A 23598-nucleotide genomic window follows, 5' to 3' on the forward strand; every position below is an offset into this window, starting at 1 on the left:
TTTTACGTGTCACATTTTTTCATTCAGTCATCAGAGCAACACTTAGGGAGACTGAAAAATAGAGTTCTGTAATGTTCAGAAATCATGAAGAGGTCACTAACATTTAGTGATGAAATTGAGACCCAAGGAAGTCCATCCAGCTTCACCTTGTGTGTTAATTTCAGGGAAGCACCTACCACACTTCTGTACATTTAAGCTAACCTATCTTACTAGGTTTTGTGCAACCCTGACCCTCTTATTCCAAAATAATTTCTTTTCTTTTTTTAAATTGAATCACTGTGCGATAGGCCCTCACAAAGCTGTTTATGATTAGGTTTCAGTCATAAAGTGTTCCAGCACCCATCCCTCCACCAGTGCACATTTCCCAGCACCAGTGTCCCCAGTTTTCATCCCATCACCCTCCACCCCACCCCCCAGCCTGGCTCTATGGCAGGCGCTCTCTCTCTCTCTCTCTCTCTCTCTCTCTCTCTCTCGCTCACTCGCTCTCTCTTTCTCGCTTTCTCTCTCTCACTCTCTCTCTCTCTCTCTCCCTCCCTCTCCCTCCCCCCCTTCTCTCCCTCTCCCTTTCCGTCTCCCCCTCTCTTCCACTCACTCCCTGTTTCTCCTCTCCCTGTCCCTCTCCCTTTTGGCATTGTGGTTTGCAGTACAGATATGAATGGTTATCAGGTATATCCCTTTACCTACTTTTAACACTCAGATCTTGTCCAGCATGATCAGTTCCAGCTATTGTTTTCGTACTGATCCCTTCTCTATCTTACCTACCTTTCTCCCCCCACACACACACTTGTGGTTGATTCCAACCATTGACCAGTCCTCCTAGCCCGATTTCCCTGGCCATGGATATTAGTCTTCACATATATATATATATATATATCTCACTATATATATATATATATATATATATAACTGTAGCACTGTCATCCTGTTGTCCATTGATTTGCTCGAGTGGACACCAGTAATGTCTCCATTGTGAGATTTGTTATTACTATTTTTGGCGTATTTAATACACTACAGGTAGCTTGCCAGGCTCTGCCGACAAGTATATGTGTGTGTGTGTGTACACACACACATACATGTATATATATATGCACACAGAGAGACACATATGTATGTATGTGTTTGTATGTAAATATATATATACATATATACACAACTTTCTTGACTTAAGTTTTCCTAACAACTCTGAAATCGTTTCCTAAAGGCATGAGCCATGCTTCCTTATCTGTAAAGTCCTCCTCTCTGTCTTACAGGTTTTTACATTTAATAACTAAATACTGGGTTCCTGTACTTGGGTACCATAAATAGACTTGTGCTCTAGTAAAGTTCTAGGCCCCTTTCTTGTGCAGTTGTGTGGGAGGTCCTAATGAATCCTGATGAGCAGAAGTGAGCGGCACGCCTCCTTTATGTCCTGTCAGTACAGTAGGAGGTTTGGGGATCCAGGAGAAGAGAATCTGAGTCCTCCTGCTTGTTGTGTTTTAAATCTTATTTTGTTCAGGGCAGTTTGTGGGCGGGAGGTTGCTCATGATGTTGTTTGGGGGGATCTTGCAGTTCCCAGGATTGAACCCGGCTCCTGTGTTTGATGTTGGAACCTTTTGAGCGTTGCCTGGCCTCCAAGTCTTGACCGTGAGACAAGCTTGTATTGTGATTTATCTGAGGCTGTCCCAGGTGAAAATCTTCAAAATTTTACCCATTTTTCCTCTCCTACCCCCCCAACACACACACACACACACACACACACACACACACACTTCACATTTTCTTCATACACACCCTTATAAGTGAAACTTTGATGGATTTCATTAGATAATGCAGTTGTTTTCCTTCTATTTCTGAAATGTGCTCAACAGAATTTTAAATGCTATGGAATACTGATCTCTGACTTAATAGTGATCAAAATTAATTGTAATCCTGACATATTTTGCCCTTCCCCCATGTCAAAATGTCTACTATTACTGTTGAGATGCAAAAATCTGGGAGAAGAATTATCTGTAATTCTTTACTTGCAGACATTTTGTGATGCATGTTCTGCCTTAAGAATAGGAAACACATTCCTAGTCCATGTCACCTGCAGTTCTTCTGTCACATCACCTGATATGGCATTGTTAGAGTAGTCTGTTAGACAGCTGCACTGAGTACTTCTGCTGTTTACATGTTGAGGTGACTTTCTTATTAAGAGAAGCAGATTCAATCTGTTAAGACTTTGCTTCACATTTTAACCCACCGGGTCCACCTCACTGCTGTGGGGTGTGTACTGTTACCAGCAGGCATTTGTAGGGGAAATTGAGGGGCTGAGTTCCAGGAGACGGCCAGATCCCAGCGGGAAGAGCTCTGCCTGAGCTGCCACTATGTTATCCAGACTTTCCTTTCCAGACTGGGATTTTCAGAGGCTCAGACTGAGAATTTGGCTGTCAGAACTGAATTTTTGTCTGAAAACAGCCGCTTGGTGTGATCCTTGCCATCACCATGCAGCTTGGATGTGACTCCCTGTCCTTGGGGGTCTTCAAGTCTTTGTGGGGACGGGAGCCAGGCACCGCCACCTGATATCTTTCCCACACCTCACCCACCTGACTTCCTTTGGGGACAGGACTTGTGCCAAGCTCCAAGTTTCATAGTGTTCCAAGATGCAGCCACTCCAAAGCGTTGCTTTCTCGGCCACACTCTCCACTCGACTCCAGAACTCCACCCAGCCCCCCTCCCCCTTCCTTCCTCTCCCCTCTCCTCTCTTCTTCTTTGCTCTCCTCTCCACTCCCAGAACTCCACCCAGCCCTCTCCCCTCCATTCTTTCCCCTTGCCTCTCTTCTCCCATCCTCTCCCCTCTCCTCTCTTCCCTTTTCGTCTCCTCTCTACTCTCCCCACGGTCGGTGGTTTGTTGGACTGTAGTCATGTTGCATGTTTCCTGTGACAGCACCAACAATCCCGTTCTGGTGCATTTGCTTGTCAGCATCTTGTTCTCTAGTTTTCTATTCACTCATTCATTTGTTTAAGAAATACCTCTTGCTTATTTAAGCTATTCTAGGCATGTGCCTGAGGCCCAAAGGACACAGCAGTTTTTGTAAGTGACATGTTGGTCTCTTATTATTGTCAGTAGTGTAAATAATGTCATTAAGATCAGTAATGAAAGGATTCCTTGAGGTAGAAGACAAGATTATCATATCTCTTAAAATCTAATGTGGGTTTTGTTTTAACCTAAATTACCTATTTTTCCTTAACATAATTTAAAATTTCTCCACCAAAGAAAGTATGAAGCTAGGGATTTTCAGTGCGGAGAAGCCGTCATACTGCCTCGGCCCGTCAGGGCAGAGCGGGCTTTGAAGGCGTTACCACGCTTGTCAGGTCGCCCTCCCTGCCATGGCGAATGCTGTGGGTCTCTCCTCTGTCCAGCTCCTCAGCAGTCTTGCCCTGGCTATGAGCAGGCGTGTTCTGCATGTCGGGCATGTTCCCAGGTGATCCCCTTAACCTCCTGAAGGGGCAGATGTCTCAGTAAGGTGATTGAGTCTCCACATCTGAGGGAGAGGTCGGGAACATTTCATACCCTCTCCTGCCCTCTGTAGGAAAAGTCCAACCTGGTACCCACGTAACTCTGGGTCTGGTTCTGGCCAGGAAAGACTCCTGCCAGAGCCAGTATTGGGAGTTCTGGGGACAGAGATGTAGAGTGGGACACAGGCTCTGGCAGTATCCAGACACCCAGGACAGTGATCTCAGTGGGCTCCGGCCCCCTGGCGGGAGGGACTGGCCACCCTGTGCTGTGCTTGCAGGACGCTCTCGAGGGACTGGTCATGCTGAAGTGATCTTCCTGTGGAGCAGGTGCATGGCATCCCAGTGACACTGGCTCTCCATGGTGGCTGACACCTTTACCTGAGCCGTCCTGCTCTGAGGGCAGCTTCCTGTTTGGACACTGCCTGCGGCCAGGCTGCCTGCACTGTAGGGGCTTTGCTTAGTAGTCAGAGTGGCAGCCCCTTAGAGCCTCAGGCTTCTTCCTGCCTGTGGGATGCACGGGAGCAGCTCCCCCTCTCGGTGTTCAATGCTCACATCAGAATGGCAGGGCCCTGCTCCCCAGCTCTCTCCCATGTTCCCCCACGTTGTACCTTGTGGCCACTATCTCTCTGCCTCAGTCGAAGGTTCTCTTTCCTTCACTATCTCCTGCTTCCCTCTTTGATCTCTGTGTGTGTGGCTCTCCCCCCCCCCCAGCCCCGGGTAGTGCCAGTGATCAAACCTGATCTCTCACGGACGGATCCCGCGCTCCAGCTTTTTGAACTGTTTTTCTTACAGGAGGCAGGAGCGCCGTTCTCTTTCATGGGCACTCTTTGGTCTTCCTGTTGCTGCAGGATGAAGCTCAGGCTATGGATGTCGATTCTGGATTCCGGGGATGTGCCCTCCTCCTGGCCTCTGCTTTCTCTCGCTTTTTGCCTGCACTCATCACTTGGTTCCCTGCTGCACACACTGCGCACTTTTCTGGAACCTGGCGTGCAGATGTGTCCCTCTGAGCTCTCACTCACCGCACTCGCGTCCCACTGCTGCTGGCCTGGATGCCGCCTCCCCCACCGTGGTTCCCTCTCCTGGGCTCTTGTGGTTTTGACTTGGAAGAAGGAGCCACTCCTGGCCTTGATTCTAACCGTGTTTGTCTTCCCGTTTGTTCTTAGTTACTTTGAGATGGGTGGTTGTGATCTAATCTTTGGGAAAACTGAAAGAAAGCTGGATTTGTCATCAGAGCTGGTAGGTGTCAAGGACGCATGCGTCGCTGTGGGTTGTGGGGCATGTGGTTTGCGTCTGTGGCCAGGGGTCCGGGGCCCTTGCGAGTGCTGTCTGCTCCCCTCACCGACGCTTCTCACCAGCTCTCAGCCCGGGACACTACACATGAGATACAGTCCTGAAAGTGTGTGGGGACAGGAGCAGCGAGCAGTTGAGTGGCCAGGTGTGTGTGTCTTCCCTATCCCAGCGCAGTCTGAGGCAGCTTCAGTGGCAGGTACCTGACACGCGGCTATGGTGAGGGGACACACTGGAGGAAGAGAGGATGCATGTGGGGGGGGGGGGTCTGGTCGCCCACTTGCCATCCCTGTGGCTGTAGGGACGTTGGGCACACCTGGCTGGCCTGGGCCAGGCGGTGCTTCCTGCTGAGCTCCATATCTAGAAAGTCCTTGTCGGACCCTGCCATCCATCATTGAAATGAAATGCTCTGGCTTTTGTTTATGCCGTGAGTGCTCTGTGTGAGACTTGCCTGCCAGGCCTTTTTTCCAAGGGTGATAAAGACTGGAACCTCCCAACCCCTTCAGAACTAAAGAACTTGGCTTGGCTAACTATCTGGAACATTCTATAGCTTGATTGATTTGTGGAAGCCAGTGTGTTCATCTTCTGTGTCTGCCGTTAATGTACTTGTTGCATTCGAGGTATGAGGTAAGGAGGTAGAGCAAATGTGAATGAGCTGAAACTCCCACTCTTCTAGAAACTAGAGTTTGTTGACAAAGAATGATCTATAAAGAGAAAGTTAAAAGAACATGTCACAGGGAAGTAGCAGGTGGTACTGCGGAGCTGGCCGTATCCAGGTCCACAGTCTTGGTGCTGTGTCCCACAGCTGTACCCCTGAATCCGTGAAGCTTCACACTGGGTTAGCTTCCTCGGGAGGCTCAGTAGCTCACGCGGTCGGCTTTGTGGTGAGGACCTGAGAAACAGCAGCTGTTGTTGATCCTGGTTGTTCTTAGGTGGAGCATAACTGAATGATTGAAAATCTGAGATTGCCTCCCCCCATTCCCCGGGCTCCTGCAGACACCCTTCTGGATTTGCTCCTAGAACCCTCGCATGTCCCTCAAGACCTGCGCCTGAGTGGCTGTCTCAGACATCTCCTTCCAGCCGCTGTTCAGAAGGCGCCACTCTGCGTGGGCTGCTCTTTCTCGCGTTTGGGTGGGGCCAGCCGGGGCTCACGCAGCAGCTCAGCCCCAGAGCTGTGGCTTCTGGATAGCTCCTGGGAAGGACCAGGGACCTAAACTGAAGCCTCTCATGAGTAAAATGAGGTGAGTCTGGGTTTCTGGCTTCTCGTCCCATCCCAGTGCCCTGTTTCTCTGGCCAAACCCCATTGCCCTCTGTATCCTGGAAAGCCAGCTTCTCCCCCAGCACCTCGGTTCTGGGAGATGTGCCATTTCTTGGAGTAGCTTACGACTTTTCTCCTGGAATGACTTTCACATCCTGCTATATTAGAAATTGGGCTCTTCCAGAGAGTTGAATGCCCATTCTTTGACTATTTTGCCTGTAAACAGACACCTCAGTTTAAAATCCTCCTGTCAGTGAATGCCCTGGCACAGAGGTTGGGTGGGTGGAGGGGGTGGGGTGGGGTGGGGTGGTGGGAGGGCTCCTGGGATCATTGGTGGTGGAGAATGGGCACTGGTGGAGGGATGGGTACTCGATCATTGTATGAATGAAATGCAAACACGAAAACTTGTAAGTATGTAACTGTACCTCACGGTGATTCACTAATTAAAAAATACATTAAAAAAATAAAAGATTATGATCCAAAAAAATAAGTAAAATAAAATCCTTGTGCCAACCACTGAGCAAAACCATCTGGGCACAGTTCTAACCTCTGGGATATTTTTCTGTTTCTGCATTTCCTTGGCACTACCTGGTTGCTTTCATCCGAAGACTCGTGCTGCATTTCCGCTGTCCTGCTGTTCACCCCGCTGTCACCCCGGCCTTCTGGGATCCCTTACAGTGCAGTCTGGGGCTGCAAGTGTCCTGTCCCGTAGGGAGCACCCTCTCAGTTCCTTACAGGAGGTGGTCATCTCAGGCCACTCTCCCAGAACATGTTATGATTTCTTCGTAGGCGGTGATTATTTTTCCAAAGATAGTAAAAGAACTTCTCTGCCCTTCCCTGCTTCTTTCTACTTAGCGTTGTGACCCAGACCCAAAGCTTACTGCCTAAGACTTAATTGCGTTCAGGTAGCGGGGATCCTTCTGTGATCTGTTAACATCTCAGATATGTAGTTGTTCTCAGTAAATACTTGCTGAGTGAAGAAAAAAAAATTGGCCGCGTCAATGGATTTTAAATTTATGGAATTAAAATCATGGAACCATGGAGTGTTAATGTTGAATGGGTAAATAAAGGCTCCTGGTGTCTCGTTTACTTGTAAAATGTTGCCTTTCTGGGAGCACAGTGCCAGCAAGTGGCAGAATTTTGGACTTAAGCGGGATTTTCCCTCTTCAATTCCAGTGTTCTTGGACTAATATTTTTTTAGGTTGATGGAAAATGAGAACCTTCCAGAATGACAAGTTATTTATGTAGCTTCTCCCATCCAGGTTTCTACCTGATGTAATAGAGTATTTAGGGATTGAATTCAGAAAGTTGACATGAAACATTAAATTGCTAAGGGGAACGTAAGGAAGATGCAGTTAATCTTTTGCCTTTTTTGTGTGCTGCTTTGTAGGTGTGTTTCTCATGATTTCCCCAGTTATCGCCTCCCGATACAGAGAGGCTGCACAGAGACACAGCGCACAGCTGAATCTGCTTTGAATATCGATTGTTCGGTCACTTAGCTGGTCCTAGGTTCCTTGCCTGTCACGCTTTAATATTTGGGGAGTGGAAAATGCCTGGATTTTTGTGTTTATGGTGCAGTATAGAAATAGTCTCTCGAGATCTGGGATCTCAGGGGTGGAGAATGGGCACTGGTGGAGGGATGGGTACTCGAGCATTGTATGACTGAAACACAAGCATGAAAGTTTGTAAGTCTGTAACTGTACCTCACCGTGATTCACTAATAAAAAATTTAAAAAAATAATAAAAAAAAACATATTAGTTTCAGGTATATAACACATAAAAAAAAAGAAGAAAGAAATAGTCTTAAAGACCTGAAGGAGGTGCCAGAGCAATAGTACTGTGGGTGTCGGTGTTTACTTTGCATGTGGCTCACCTGAGTTTGACCCCCAACACCATGTATGACCCCTGAGCACAGAGCCAGGAGTAAGCCCTGAGCACTGCCAAGTGGAACCCCAAAGCCAAAAAAATTAAAAAAAAAAACACTGAAAGAAACGTGGGTAATGTCTGTGTGCTTCCAGAAGTAGAAAACTCCAGAGCAGAGGAAATTTTATGCTAGGTGATATCCACTGACATCAGATCCTAGCTTTTAATTTCAATATCTGGAAATTACTAAGGCCAATAAGTGATTTCCCTTATTTTTTCCCCATCGATATAATTAATCTGCAGCTATCCAAACACAGAGTCCTTGAATCAAGCTCGCTGAAATCAGAGTCTGGAATGACTCGTCAGTAGCTCCCTGGCTGGTGGTGTGTCTTGGTGGAGGAGGTCGTGTGGCACTGGTGGCGCCTAGCTGCCAGGGTTCCTCTCTGCATTGGACTCCAAGCTCTGCCCTGGCCTTCGGGACAGGCCTTTCCCCCGAGGGCTGCAGTCTCTCTGGCCGGCCATCACACAGCCCCAGCACCAAGAATGAGGAATTGGTCAGGACAGAAATCCAGCCCGGCCTCCATGTCTGAGAGTGCCTCCCCTCAGCACCTGGGCCCCTCTCGGCCTTGGCCACCATGCTGCTGAGACTCGGGAGATGCTCCATGTACAGCATTCTGGCTGGCGCTTGCCTCCTTACAAGATGTCTGCCCCCCAGCAGACCGCCAGAGAGCTTACGTGCTCGTAGTTGCTACACACGTGACATTCTCGGCGGCTTTCCTGGCGGCTACTGCTTCCTATTCCTTGCTTCTACTTCCACTGCTCTTCCCTGCTTCCTTTCCCTCTTCTTCCTCTTTTCTTCTCCTCCTTTTCCTCTCTTACTCCTTCCGTGAAACAGATCTGACCCAGACTTCAGGCATTTTGCCATGTGACGCACCTGCAGCTGTCCCCATCTCCTGGCACAGGCCTCCCCCGGCTCCTGTCCCTGCAAAGCGGAGACTGTTTCCCCAACACAGGGGCCTCTTCCCCCATTCCCCTTTCCCCCTCCAGCACCCACCATTCTATTTCTGTCTTGGTGTGACTATTTTAGGACCTCATGGAAGTGGGGCCACACGATATTTTAGTACCTGGCTTATTTCACTTAACAGAACAGCTTCTAAGTTTGTCCAGGGCATACATGGTTGTGATGCACTTCTCTTTCAATTTCGAGAAGGAATCAGATTCTGTTGTCTGGCTAAACCACATTTGTCTTTTCATCTGTTAATGGACATTTGTTGCTTTCACCTGTTGTAAAATTATTTACAATGGGTAGGCAAATATCTCTTTGAGTATTTCCATTTGGGGGAGGGCGTATACTTGGTTTTGCTTTTTTAAAAAGGGAAAACCTAATTGAGCCTTAAACCTTGGTCTCATTATTGAATATACTGAATGTTGGTAAACTTTAAAAAAAATTGATCAGTGTATCTCATTTTTTCTCTTTTCCCCTTCTGATGGGGCTGGAAATTGCATGGTGGTTGATAAGAACAGAAACCATGTTCTGTACTGAGATCCAGTTCATTTGATCATCTTTCTTCAGAGTTATACTTTCAAGTGTGAATATCCATTTCTTTTTATAGTAATACATGTTCACTGTAGAAAATTCAAAACCTGTGAACTAAAATAAAGAAAACATTGTAAAACATAAAACATCCCGTGAGCCCAGAATGTTTAAAAGACACTACCTTACGTGATGCCACTGAGTGTGGTTACTTGCCTAGTTTGCCCAGGTTGGAGTTCTGCTAGCTCTAGCTGTGTTTGCACTGGCTGAAGACCCTGCTGGATCCCTACGGATGGATCCAGAATCCACAGAACACACTCCCCAGACAAGACGGTCCGTGGAAGAGAACTTGGCTTTGGGGATGCCGAGGTCCTTGCTTTCCTTGCTGAGTTTCCTGCTGTCTCCCACCAAGAAGCCAACCCTTGAGAGCTGAAGTATCAGCAAGAGACCTGCAGGCAGATGGACGAGCAGGCACCTCCCTGCACATACCCCCACCCTACCCAAGGTGCCTTTATTAATGGATAACTGAAGATATTTTGCAGACTGTCTAGTAACAATTGTGGCCAGAACTCCAACTTGGCATTTAGTACATCTTAGAATCTTGTCTGATTGGATACGCTCTCAACCCTGGCTACCATTTTTGTTAGGCTCTGGGATCTCATTGGGAATCAAGTCATTTATTTCTTATCAGCTAGAGACAGTATCTGCTCATTGGTCTTCTCTGTTGAATGCATACGAAAAGATTCTTAACATTTCAGAAACACTTGGCTCAGGTACAGAGAAGTAGAGGCTCACAATCATTCTGATACAGGAACAGTCTCTACTTTTTAAGTCTGTGGTTTCTAGTTAAAAAAAAAAAAAAGTGGGCCCACTATGGTGGGATGGGCGTGCGGGGGCAGAGGCGGAGGGACCACTTCCTGGCCCTGCCCTCCTCGGAGGGAGGTGGGCGTAAGGCATCTGCTCTGCGGCTGTCTTTGCCCCTTGTTGTGAAACACTGAATGTTGCAGGTGGGCAATAAAAACATGCTTGTGTCTCTCTGCTGCAAAAAAAAAACCCCATATGTACTGTGAAAAATCAGTATTTTGTTTCTGTTCTTTAAACTTGCATTTTGTAGCAGTGACTTGGCTGCTATCAAATGTTTCAGTTGTGAGACTTTGGTCATCTGCGAAATAAGTATACTATCTATCTCAGATCATTATTTTGAGGCTTAAGCTCATTAACAGCATGAGACAGAGGGGCACATGTTAAGTGAGCTCTTAGTGATTGTAGCGGTTCCTGGCTCTCAAGTTGCATTTGGACTCAGTTCAGGTATCAAGCCTTGGGTGAGGTCATCAGAGTCCTGTAGAGCACAGCAAACTGCTGCTTCTTGGGACTTCACTTGCCTAAGGAGTATTTGAAGTTTGTATCTCTTAATTTTGTAAAGATTTTTAGTAAGACACTGTGATTTGCAGAGTTGTTCATAATAGAGTTTTTTTAGCCATACAATGCTCCAGCATCAGCACCACCCATGTCCATTTCCTCCCACGAATGTTCCCAGGTTCTTTCCCACCCTCCAGCTCGCCCCCCTTGACAGGCATATAACAAGTTTATTTCATCTTACTTGGTTCAGTGATACCTAAAGGAATGTCAAATGAAAGTATCAAATTGTGGGATTGGTGTTGCAACATTTTATGCCTGAAACAACTCTATTATGAATAGCTTTGTAAACCATGGTATTTTAATAAAATAAAAAAAATTGCTAAGTGATTTAACAAATATAAATAAAACATTAATTCATTATTGAAAATGTACAAGATCCTTTAACAAGCTAGGGGCAAATAGACCTTTCTTAATCTAGTAAAAGGCAATCATATGCACCGTTAGAGACATACTCGATGCCACAATTAGAAAGTTTGTCCTGTCCTTTGGAGAAACTCTTTTAATGCTTCTTGCAAAACTGATTTCAAGGCTATAATTTAAGCTATTACCTATTTATGAAACTCATTATTATTCTTTCAAGTCTGAAAAATAATCTAGCTGGATAGAGTCTTCTTGGTGAAGTGTTCATTTTGTTGAGTTTTTGTACTATATCCCTTCATACTCTTGAGTTTCATTTGATAGATCTGTGGTACATCTTATGGGCATTCCTTTGTATATAAGTTCCTTTTTTTGACCTTGCTGCTTTCAGTATTCTTTCTCTATCTTTTAATTTTGTCATTTTGAGTACAGTGTGTCTCAAAATGGAATACTATACAATGGAATACTATGCAACTGTTAGAAAAGGTGAAGTCATGAACTTTGCATATAAGTGGATCAACATGGAAAGTATCATGCTAAGTGAAATGAGCCAGAAAGAGAGGGACAGGCATAGAAAGATTGCACTCATCTGTGGAATATAAAATAACAGAGTAGGAGACTTACATCCAAGAATAGTAGTATATAATGCCAGGAGGTTGGCTCCATAGCTTGGAAGCAGACCTCACATGTTGGTGGAAAGTCATCTCAGATAAAGAAGGGAACACCAAGTAAAATGTGATTGGAGATCCTGCGTGGGGAGGGAGATGCGTGCTGAAAGTAGACTAGAGACTGAACACGATGGTCACTCAGTGCCCCTGTTGCAAACCACAACACCCAAAAAGAGAAAGAGAGAACAAATTGGCATGCCCTGCCACAGAGGCGGGGTGGGGTGGTGGGGACGGGATTGTGGGGTGGGAGGGATACTGGGTTCATTGGTAGTGGAGAATGGACACTGGTGGAGGGATGGGCTCTCGAACATTGCATGAGGGAAAAACAAGCACGAAAAGGTGTGAATCTGTAACTGTACCCTCACTGTGACTCACTAAAAAAAAAAGTAAAAAATTAAAAAAAAAAAAGTTGGGAAGCACAGTTTTAGAAAGGGGACAAGTGGTCCCTGACTTTATTTAGTAGGGTTAGGGTGACATGACAGTCTGTCTAGGTTTAGGACTTTTACAGGGAAAATTCATGTACATATCTGACAGGAACATTGAGTTGAGTATGCACAATTGAGAAGCAGACAGTGTGTACACACAGTCATACAAGGGATATAGAGAAAATGATGGAAAATTGTTGTCATCTTTTCCTTTTTCCTTCTCTACCTCTCTTTCCCTCCCTCCCTCCCTCCCTCCCTCCCTCCCTCCCTCCCTCCCTCCCTCCCTCCCTTCCTTCCTTCCTTCCTTCCTTCCTTCCTTCCTTCCTTCCTTCCTTCCTTCCTTCCTTCCTTCCTTCCTTCCTTCCTTCCTTCCTTCCTTCCTTCCTTCCCTGTGGTAAAGAGGGAAGGGAAGCATCACGAAAGGCTCACTGTGCAGTCTTTATGGCCCATTCCTGTCCAGCCAGGAATTTAGGATTTCTTATCAGTAAATGTTCTCAGAAAGGATTTGTCACATTCTGAAAATAAGCCTTCTTATTATTTGTGTGTTTTTATTTGTTTCTTTGGTTTTTCTCCCTTAATTCTAGGGAGTCCAGTTCACATTTGACCAACAGGAAAGGAGGTGCAAAATCTTACTTAAAAAAGCAAACGATGTGGGGGCTGGAGCGATAGCACAGCGGGTAGGGCGTTTGCCTTGCACGCGGCCGACCCGGGTTCGAATCCCAGCATCCCATATGGTCCCCTGAGCACGGCCAGGGGTGATTCCTGAGTGCAGAGCCAGGAGTAACCCCTGTGCATCGCCAGGTGTGACCCAAAAAGCAAAAAAAAAAAAAAAAAAAAAAAGCAAACGATGTGGGCCAGTCTCTGTGGTGTGAGATGGTATCTCATTGTTGTTTTGATCTGCATCTCCCCGATGATTAATTATGAAGAGTAGTTTTTCATGTGCCTTTTGGCCATTCAGATCTCTTCTTTGAGAAAGTTTTTGTTCATTTTATCGCCCCATTTTCTGATGGGGTTGGATGTTTTCTTTTTGTAGAATTCAACCAGTGCCTTGTATATCCTTGAAATCAACCCCTTATCAGATGGGTACTGGGTGAATATCCTTTCTCATTCTGTAGATTGTCTTTGTATTCTGGTCACTGTATCTTTTGAGATACTGATGCTTCTTAGTTTAAGATAGTCCCATTTGTTTATCTCTATTTCCACTTGGTTGGTCAGTGGTGTGTCATCTTTGAAGATTTTTTTAGCTTCAATGTCGTAGAGGGTTTTGCCGACTTTGTCTTCAATGTATCTTATGAATTCCAAGCTGATGTTGAGTCTTTAATCCATTTTGATCTGACTTTTGTGCGTGGTGATAGGTAGAGGTCTGAGCCCATTTTTTTGCATGTGGCTGTCCAGTTTTGCCAGCATCCAAAATGAGAGAAAGAGCAAAAGGGTATGCCCTATCACAGAAGTGGGACATGGCGGGGAGTGAGGTGAGGGTGCGGGGAGACGCCCTGGGAATGATTGGTGATGGGGAATGGGCACTGGTAGAGGGATGGGTGCTTAGCATTGTATGACTGAAACATAACCACAAAAGTTTGTAAGTCTGTAACTGTAAGTCCTCACGGGGATCCATTATAAAAAAAAAAAAAAAGGAAGGAAAAAAATAGTTAATTAAAAAAAAAAAAGAACAAACGAACTATATTTCCCTTATACTGATTCTAAAGGAGGTAGTTTGGGGACAGCCCCATGGGAATGACGCCGAGGTGTGTGGGGAGCAGCTTTCCTGCCCTGCCCAGGTTGGCTTCTCACCCTGCACGCAGCTCTGTGATGTGTTCACATGATGACAGTAACGCAGTGTCCCACCCTCCCCTCTTCTCCGAGGTGGCCTAGGGTTGAATGTTCCAGGCCTCCAGTCACATGGCTGGGCTCCTGGCGACCAATCCCCTTCTGTGTTTATCTGGCTGCTCTCCAGAAAGTACCTCACTTTCTGCATCTCTGGTGTGGCTGAAAGGAAATTCCTTTCACCTTAGTAATAGCTCTAGAACTGTTTTTGGAGTAACAACAAAGACCAGCTACTATACTAAAAGTTGCTCCCATTACTCTGATTTCTTGGGAATTAAAAAGATTTCAGGAGATGTACACTCAGGAGGAAGACCAAAATACTTCTTCTATCATCACCTGTACAAGTACTGTCTACTTTTTTGTTAGGCATAAAATCTACTCTTAAATCATCACGCTAAGGTTTTGGCATTGTGATTCCATTCTGTCTCACTGTCATCTTTACTTAAAAATGACTTTCCTAATTTCCCTCTGCCCCTCCCCCACACACACACTTGTGGTAGCTTCCAACCATTGACCAGTCCTCCAGGCCCCTGTTTTCCCTGGCTTTGAATATTAGTCTCATACTATTTTTTTCTTTATATATCCCATAAATGAATGCACTCATTCTGTATCTGTCCCTCTCCTTCTGACTCATTTCACTTGGCATGATACTCTCCATGTCCATCCATTTATAAGCAAATTTCATGACTTAACTTTTCCTAACTGCTGCATAGTATTCCTTTGTGTAGATGTACCAAAGTTTCTTTATGTTAGAATAGAATAGAGAAGGGACCAGTATGACAATAATAGTTGGAAATGATCACTCCAGACAAGAACAGAGTGTTGAAAGTAGGTAAAGGGATATATGTATATATATATATATATACATATATATATGATATATGCATGATAACCCTTACATATCTGTATTACAAACCATAATGCCCAAAAGGGGGTGGAAAGAGAGAGAGAAAGGGGGCGGGGGAGGGGAGAGAGAGAAAAGTGCCTTCCATAGTGGGGAGGACTGGGGGACAGGAAGGGAAGCTAGGGGCATCAGTGTTGGAGATGGACGCTGTTGAAGGGACAGGTATGTTAGAACATGACATGACTCAAGTGCAACCACAAACAACTTTGTAACAGTGTTTCTCACTGTGATTCAGTTAAAAAAATAAATAAGATTTTTTAAGTGATGGAGGTAAATTAACACAGTTTTCAAAAAAAAAGATGTAATTAAATCTTTCATATAAAAATGTGACTTGTATGAAAAATGGGGAGGAATTGGAAAACGTTCCAACCTCTTTATAGACGCTTCCATGGGTTTGTGAAGAAAGGACAGAGGGAATGGTCTATTGAGCACCTAGCATAGGTAGCGTTTCTCCTAGTGGAGTATCAGCTTTGCCCTTAATCAGAGAGGACAGTAGGTGGGCGGCAGACCTGGGCAGGGAGTGGTCAGTGTCAGGACAGTCGGACTCTTCCCTGGCCTATAGGCGGCTGCTTACTAGGGCGCCTCTTGGAGTCTTGATTTATGTGGTATTCTGTAGGATAAAATTGGTTTGACCTTTTTCCTTTGCTTGAGGGAGCTTAGGTTTATCAGGTTATACCCATCACAGTGCTCCCCAGTCACTCCTATTCCTTTATTTATCTGTAACCTCTTCTCTGTGCTCTCCTCCCCAACCAGTTAATCACTTTTATCCCCTAATCAGATTCTGTTTACTCGAAAGGTCAGATCCTTCTAAGGTCACTTGACTTGTCTTCATGAGTGAAATAAGCCTTTCTCCTCTCCTTATATCTTTTGAATAGTTTACTTTAAAGCAATGTCCTTTTTGTATGGACAAAGGAAGACAGTTAATATTATGCTTTTGTAACTTGGGAGTTCATTGAGTCCAAATAATTTTTACTCCTGGGCATCTGCTTTCTCAACTTAAGCCTCAGTTGCCCTTAGTTCCTAGCACCCCAAAGCAGAGTCCCAATGAGGGACTGAATGGACTGAATGGACCCAGGGCAAGCTGTGAGCTACCCTGGCATTGAAATGGGCCAAGCAAAAGAGCCACGATACTTAAGTATAAGCTGAGAGCATGGTCATGGACAAATGCTGCCATGATCCAAAAGTAACCATGAGATTAGCACCCTGCTAGTGATAGGAAAGACTAATCTGGCCTGAGCACTGTAGTCTGAGATCGAGATGGCCCCAGGAGAACAATTCTGTAAGCTTAATGTATCTCTTACTGTGTCCATACAAATGATTAATATTATGAATGTTTATATGTTGGACAAGGAGAGGAGAAACACACCCATGGGCGGGTCGTCTGCTGAATGAGAATCTGTCCTAGAAGCAGCATCCCCTAAGGGAAAGACTACCTCTGCTGATATGGCCACACCTACATGTAATTATTACCCCAACCCCTAAGCTTTGGGATTTAACTGGGCTTTAAGAGGGGCTGGGGGATCCAGAGCCAAAAGGAGAATGGAGTGGATAGAGGAGAATGAAGTAGCAGGGGGGAGGAGGAAGCAGCAGGAGAATCAGAGGAGAATGAAGATGAGAATGGAATAAACTGCAGCTGACACCAACCAGCCTGACCCTCGTTTCCTCCCTTCACCAGCCCGCCACCATGCTGTGTGGCATTTTTTAATTTATTTAGTAAATACACAGTATTAATTATTAATCCAGATTAATCTATGAGCCAAACAGGAATGTGTTTGTGTTTGTGTCTACTTTGGAACAAAGGTAGCCTGCAGTGAGAGTAGAAACACTTGTGAGCTTGAGATCAATGAGTTGTTCAGACACTGCACAGAAGTCAGTACCAATCTTGGGTCGGGTTATTTAAGGAAGGAAAGTAGCTATTTATAACTTGATTTACAGCTGTGTTGTCTGACCTATATTTGTGTAGTAACTATATCCTCATCAATCTGTGTGAAGTGAAATTCGATGTTTAAATAGTTGGCCCTTCACTTCCCATATTTCTTTGAGAAGGGTAGTCTCCTGGCAAATATTTTAGCATCAGGTTAGCTCAGAATAGGAAGTTAATTTCAGCATCATGTCCTGAAACATCTGCTTTGTTAATGCCCTGTTTATTTTATCCTTCCACTCCTTCCACTCCTAAGACTCTGCAGATAGATTCTCACCACTGGGCACACCGCATCTGTCAGAAAGTCTCATGGAACAGGAGCCCTGGGGAGTATTTGCAGGAATTAGAATTCTTGGTGGAGTAAGACGCACTCGAAAGGCTGACTGTAAGGCCAAGAGCTAGTTCGGGAGTTGTGTATCTTGCCTTGCCTGGGGCTGACCTTGGTTTCATTTGTGTACCCCATAGTCTTGACTCTGGAGGAGCCCCTCGGCACTGCTTGCTGCTGCCTCCCTGCCTCCCAATTTTGGTATAGCGTGTGGGGAAGTGCTTCCTTTAGAATCAGTCATGTAAAGTTCTTTTAAATAGTTTTTGGGAATTGCAAGCTACCTGCAGTGTATTCGATATGCCAAAACAGTAACAAGTCTCACAATGGAGACGTTCCTGGTGCCCGCTTGAGCAAATTGATGAACAACGTGCTATAGTGCTATGTAATAAAGAATAACCAAATTATTTAAAAATTAGATAGCACTAAGGCATTTTATTACCTAAACAGATAAAAAGCTAATTGACCTCACAGGAAATGTTCAAGTTTATCCTGGAATAGACTTTTAAATTTTTAAAAGGGTTTTTATTCTGGGTTGGTGGGAGTCGGGGTGCTCACTATTAGATCAGAGGTAAAAGTACTTACCTTGTGATATTAGGCTCTGAGTTTGATACCTGGCAATTAAAAATGTTTGCTTTTTGTTTTTAGCTCTAAGGACAGTGGAAAATAAGCGGGTTTGGAGCACGCCATGAAGTAGTGGTTGAGGTGATTCATGAAAATTGTGACTTGCTTTAACAGATTCACAGTGAAAGGTATTAAAGCAGAGAGTAATTTCATATATAGTCCACCTAAGAGGAGAATTAAAACATTTTAACGCCTTTCATTGCGTTTCTGCCTTGTCACCCAGTTCACGCTTATATTCGCTTTAAAAAATATGGAAATGATTTTGCATTCCTATAAACCAGCTCTGAGACCCAGTCATGGACTGGTTGTCCAGAGATGGAGCAGAGAGAAGGAAGCAGACCGTCATGCCACCCCCAGCCAGGACTTCTGGGAACTAACTCAAGTGAAATACCACCCTCGGGAGTCAGTGTGTGGCGTTTTCTTGACAGAAAAAGTCTGTCAGCAGGAACACAATTTTCTCTTTTGATCTCTGAAGTGGGAAGAAAGCAGTGCCACCACTGGCCTTTAAACCAGTAAGGACCACTGCCCTGGAGTGCCCTTTGCCTGCCTGCGAGTGTCCAGGCCCCAGAATACAGAACCGAAGGTCAGGTTGCTAGTGGCAGTAGTTTGGTATGTGCAGTTAACTTGATATGTACTTAGAATGATTCTGAAATGGCCAGCCGGGATAGAGTTAGTGAGCTGTGTACCAGAGAGATAGTACAGTGGGTGAGGTACCTGCCTTGCACATGACTGGTCTAGGTTCAGTCTTGGCATTACTAGTGACGCCCTGAGCATTGCTAGGAGAGATCCCTGAGCACAGAGCCAGGAGTAAGCCCTGGGCACTTCTGGGTGCGACTCCCCCACTATAGATGTTGAATTGTTAAAGTGATTGGTTAGGTTACTGTTTGTACTTGTTTGTTAGCATTTAAACAGCTCTTCAGTACCAGCCAAATATGAATATAGCAGATGAGGAGCCTTGTAAGGATTGTGATGAATCCAGTCCTGCGCTTGGTGGAAACCTCAGATATGTCAGCTCCAGTATAATATTCTTCCTTCGAATGTCTGTTTGAACCTCAAATAGCTGAAGCCTCTTCCTGAGCAGCTGGCTCTCTGTGGACAACCATTATCTAGTTTTCATCCTATGCCTGAGGACACGCTGCATACGGGGACTGTGCATGTACATACCAACCATTTGAGGGGGTCTTAGTTTCCATTCTAACTCTTCATTAACTCCCCTTCCTCCCATCCACTCCCCGCCTCACACCCAACTCTCATAAGAGTTTCTCTCCTGACTCTGGTACTCTCGGGGAAGTGTTCACTGTTCAGTGCATGGCAGCCGTTAAATTGTTCATTCACCACTTTGGTCCTTTGTGGCATTTGGCTGCTCATTCCTCACGCATGGCAGTGTCTTCTCTTCGTCCCACACTGCGTCAGAAACACATCCCAATTGAGCCAGGACACAGGAAGAGTTCATCTCCTTGCTCCCTTCCCTGACTCACCCCTTCTTTCCCAACCTCGCCCTCTTGGCTGAGCTCTTGGTTCTGGCAGGGCCGGGTGTCATCTCGCTGCTTCTCGGCAGCCTCCTGTCCCTTGTTTCCCTTCTGCTTTGTCCACCGGAGTCTGGGTGTCATTTCTGAAAATCCCACCGCCCCTGTCCTTCCCCCTCCAGGTTGCCTCAGCAGTCTCCCGGCACTGTTATTCAGGGGTGAAGTAGGTGGGAGTCCTGGCCCTCTGCGTGTACCTGTCTTCCCAGACTACACCGTGCCCTTAATCAGCCCTCCAGACACCCTGACCTGTGCTGAGCACTAACTGCCATGCAGCCCTTCTCTCTGCACCCCCAACTCTGCATTTCCCACCTCACAACACCCTTTTCTATCCTTCTACTTCCAAACTTTGTTTATTCTTGTCCTGTTAGATTCTTTCCTTGAGACCAGAGAAACTCTTGAAGGCATTGAGGTATTGGAGGAGTGTGTCTGTGTGTAGGGGAATTGGGGATGTTCTGTATTTGTTAGTGGGGAGGGGGTGGTGGCAGGAGAGGCAGGGAGGCAAGGCTTCTGGAAAGAACTTTGAGCTTACTTCTTGAGATCAAATCAGTAGCTACAAAACGTTTTTTCAAATTGAAGATTTGCTTCTTAGTATCTGTGTGATATCTATAGCTTTGTTAGTTCCAGTGGGATTTAGCTGTCCAGCTGACTAAGTGGCCCTATTTTACATTATTTTGTAAGAATGAAATGGAGCTAACAAGTACCTTTCCAGTGTGGCTACCGCATTCCAGGACTTTGCTAGAAAGTAGATGAGAGCTTCACCTCACAGAGCCCACAGCATGGTACCTCTGCAACAGACTAGGTCACAGCCTCCACCTCCGAGCCTACAGCGTGGCACCTCTGCTGGAGAACGGGTCACCTCATTTCACAGAGCCCACGGCATGGTGGAAGCTTCCAATAGAAGAGGGGCAATGGCCCGCGCGCAGGACATGCAGCACTCGAGCGTTCAGTGGCAGAGAGCTGCCTCCCCAGGCCAGTCCACATCGGCAGCGGGTGATGGGCAAAGGACCAGGGGAAAGAACGAAACAGGAACCGGGCTCCAAGGTAGTCCGTAGACAGTTTATTTCTCCTCCCCCACGCAGTCTGGTCTCTCCCCTTACGGCACAGTCGTGATAGTACTTTTGGTCATCAGAGTTCTGTCACTCTAGTCCCCTCGTAAGGAGAAGTCCTCTCCTTCATTATCTCTTCTTCCTCGCCTCGACCTCGTCTCATAGTCCTCTGCTTCCAGTCATCGCCGTAATCTGGTTCTCCATCTAGCCCCAAAGTCTCCCAAGTCTCAGTTCTCGTCTTCAGCATCTTGTTGTCGACCTTCTCACCCTCAGTATCTGGTCTCCAATATCTAGTCCTCAGCCTCTTGACCCGACTTTCCTGCCCCCAGTATCTAGTCCCCATTGTCTTCAGCATCTCCTTCTCAGCATCTGGTCCCCAGTGTCTAGTTCCCTCTCTCCCCTTGCAGCATAATTACACAGAAATCACGACGGGTGCGGATACAAAGGTGGGGTTGAACATTGTCATAACAGCAGGCACATGTAAAGCCTCTCCTTCAGGAGGTTAACTCGAGGACAGGAGCTCATCTGAGGAGATTACTCCACATCACTAGGAGATCTGCTCAAGGGCAGGATTCCATCCAGGATATATTGCTTTCTCCTTTCCTCAGCTAGTGATTCATTTAAACAGTCATAGTAAATTTACTTCTTATAATATTTCTAGCAATGTCATTTTGTATGAACACAGTAAGAGATATATTAAGCTTAAAGGTTGGCATTTCCTGGGAACGTCTCGCTGTGTATCCCAGACCACAGTCCTCAGGCCAGGTTAGTCTTTCCTAACTCCAGCAGGGTCCTTATTCAGTTACTTCTTTTTTGTCATGACGGAGTTTGTTCCATGACCGTGCTGTTAACTTATAGTTAAGTATTATGGTGCTTGGCCTGACCCATTTTAATGCCAGGGTAACTCACAGTTTGGCCTGGGTCCATCCAGTCCCTTGTCGGGACCCTGCTCTTGGAGTGCTAGGAACTAAGGGGAACTGAGACTTACGCCAAGTAAATATGGATGCTCAGGAGTAAATATTATTTTGGAGTCAATTAACTCCTATGTTACGTAGCATAGCATCAACTGTCTTCCTGTACCTATACAAAAGGGACATTGCTAAATAAACCATGCAAATTACATAAAGAAAAGAGTAGAGCAATATAGGACTATTAGTGCTCGATGGAATTGGGTGTGCCTCAGTTGCACTGTTGTGGAAGTGGCTCGATGAACCTTAAGATCCCTGCAGGAGGAGCAAGGACAACCCAGTATTATCCAACAGCATGGTACGTGTGCTAGAGAGCAGGTAGCAGCCTCCTCACAGAGCCCACGGTGTGGTGCCTCTGCTTTCAGTCCACTTGAGAGAATCGTAGAAACCAGAATCAAAGAGCTGGAGCCTTTGTCCAAGGCTCAGAGCCAGCAAGAGGACGGTCGTGTGATGTCAGCAAGCCCTCCTGTGTTGTTTGCATTCCCCTCTGGCTTGGGTAGGGTGAGCACCAGACTCTTTGGGGCCCTGAGCCTCTGTTTGTTAAATGACTATCAGAGAAAGCCAGATGAGAAGTGAGACTATGAATTATGCGACCTTCAAAGGACTGCATTAATATGACTCTCCAGCATTTGTGCTTGGTAGAAAGATGTGAAAGACAGGGTAAACAGGAGTTTGTATTATCCACATATTGATGCAAGTAATGGGAGTTAAAATAAGGGAAGCAAAGTCAAACTGACTTAAACTCAATTATTTTATGTTGGTTAGTTTTTAATTGTAGTACCATAATTTTTACTACTCATGGTAGTTCTGTACATCACTCCCGCCTCCCCCCACAGTGCCTACTTCTCCCATCAGTATCCCAAGACCCTCTCCATCCTCCTCCCTAGCCCTGCATCCTCCTCCTCGTTTCCCTACACTGTGCCTCCAACCCCAAGCCCAGTCCTACAGACCAACTCTCTCTCTGATGTCTGGCAATTTGTTACTCCCTTATAATGTGTCATTATATCCCACATGACAGAGATCATTCTGTATCTGTCCCTCTCCTAACTAATTTTATTCAGATTGCTGCCCTTCTGTCTTAGCAAATTGCATGATTGCATCTTTTCTTGCAGCTGCGTGGTATTCTATTGTGTGTATGTACCACAACTCCTCATTCATTCAGATGTAGTCGGATACTCGAGTTGTTTCCATATTCTGGCTGTAGGACTCAGTGCTCCCATGAACATAGATGTTAAGCACAGTTACTGTAGGGTATAGAAAAGTGTAACAGAGTCCTCCTGCGGGGTACAGCTGGGCCTGAGAGAGGAAGCTGAGCTCCATGGATCCAGTTTGAGTTTATCTCCTTCCCTCCCTCTTTCCCTCCATCCCTCCCACACCTCGAAATGCTGGGCCTGAGTTGTAGCCCAGGTGTGTATCGGTCAGTACTCCCCAGAGAAAAGCAGACACACGGAGCTAGAGTCCCCAAGTCTAAGGGTTCAGTTCCCTCATTCTCAGGGTCTGTCGGTCTCCGTGCCAGTAATGGAAAGTGCTCCGCTTTTCCACACTGCAGTGTTAGTGCTGACTAAGAGTCACCTATCCAGAACTCTCTACAAGGCCTAGTTATGCTGCATCTCCACCAACGAGCGAATAAAATAAAACCCCATCGGGCTGCGTACACAGTTCTCTGTTGTGTGTTTTTTTGTCATTCTCTGTGACCCTGGCGTCCCTGGCTCTTGGGCCAGCAGAGGGCAGAGGCGAGGTGTGCGCTGTGGCGCTGTTTGTAGCAGGCAGCTTGTCTCTGTGGCCTGGGGCAGTGCTGGGCTCGCTCAGACGCCTGCGTGGCAGGAGCGCTGGTGGTGTTGGGCTCTGTTCTGGTCTTTGTTTCATTTGTTCCCTGGCTTGTTTTTGCTTTGAGGCCACACCCAGTGTACAGAGGCTGCTTCCAGCACTAGCAGTGCGGGGCCTCCGGCATGCCAAGTCCGCACTGCAGGCACGTAGCGCATGGCGCTCTCTCCGCCGTCTCTGGGTTGTATTTTAATCTCTCTTTAAGGGGACTCAGAATTGGACTGATCCGCTCAATGTCCACTGCTGACCTGGGTCCACTGGCCTTGACGGCAGTGGGGGCTGCTTGTCCCAGAGAGAGCCGAGCAGAGGTGTGGGGAGGTTCTCCAGGGGACTGGACTGTAATGCTTGAAC

At 46.1% G+C, this 23598-nt stretch overlaps 1 protein-coding gene across 6 annotated transcripts in view; it reads left to right on the plus strand.

Moving 5' to 3' along the window:
• The window catches only part of GRB10 (growth factor receptor bound protein 10), a 207274-nt gene that overhangs the window by 105733 nt on the left and 77943 nt on the right, over nucleotides 1-23598 (plus strand). The gene's annotated exons all lie outside the window — the stretch shown is intronic.

The sequence above is a fragment of the Sorex araneus genome, chromosome 2 (assembly GCF_027595985.1).
Source record: "Sorex araneus isolate mSorAra2 chromosome 2, mSorAra2.pri, whole genome shotgun sequence".
NCBI lineage: Eukaryota > Metazoa > Chordata > Mammalia > Eulipotyphla > Soricidae > Sorex > Sorex araneus.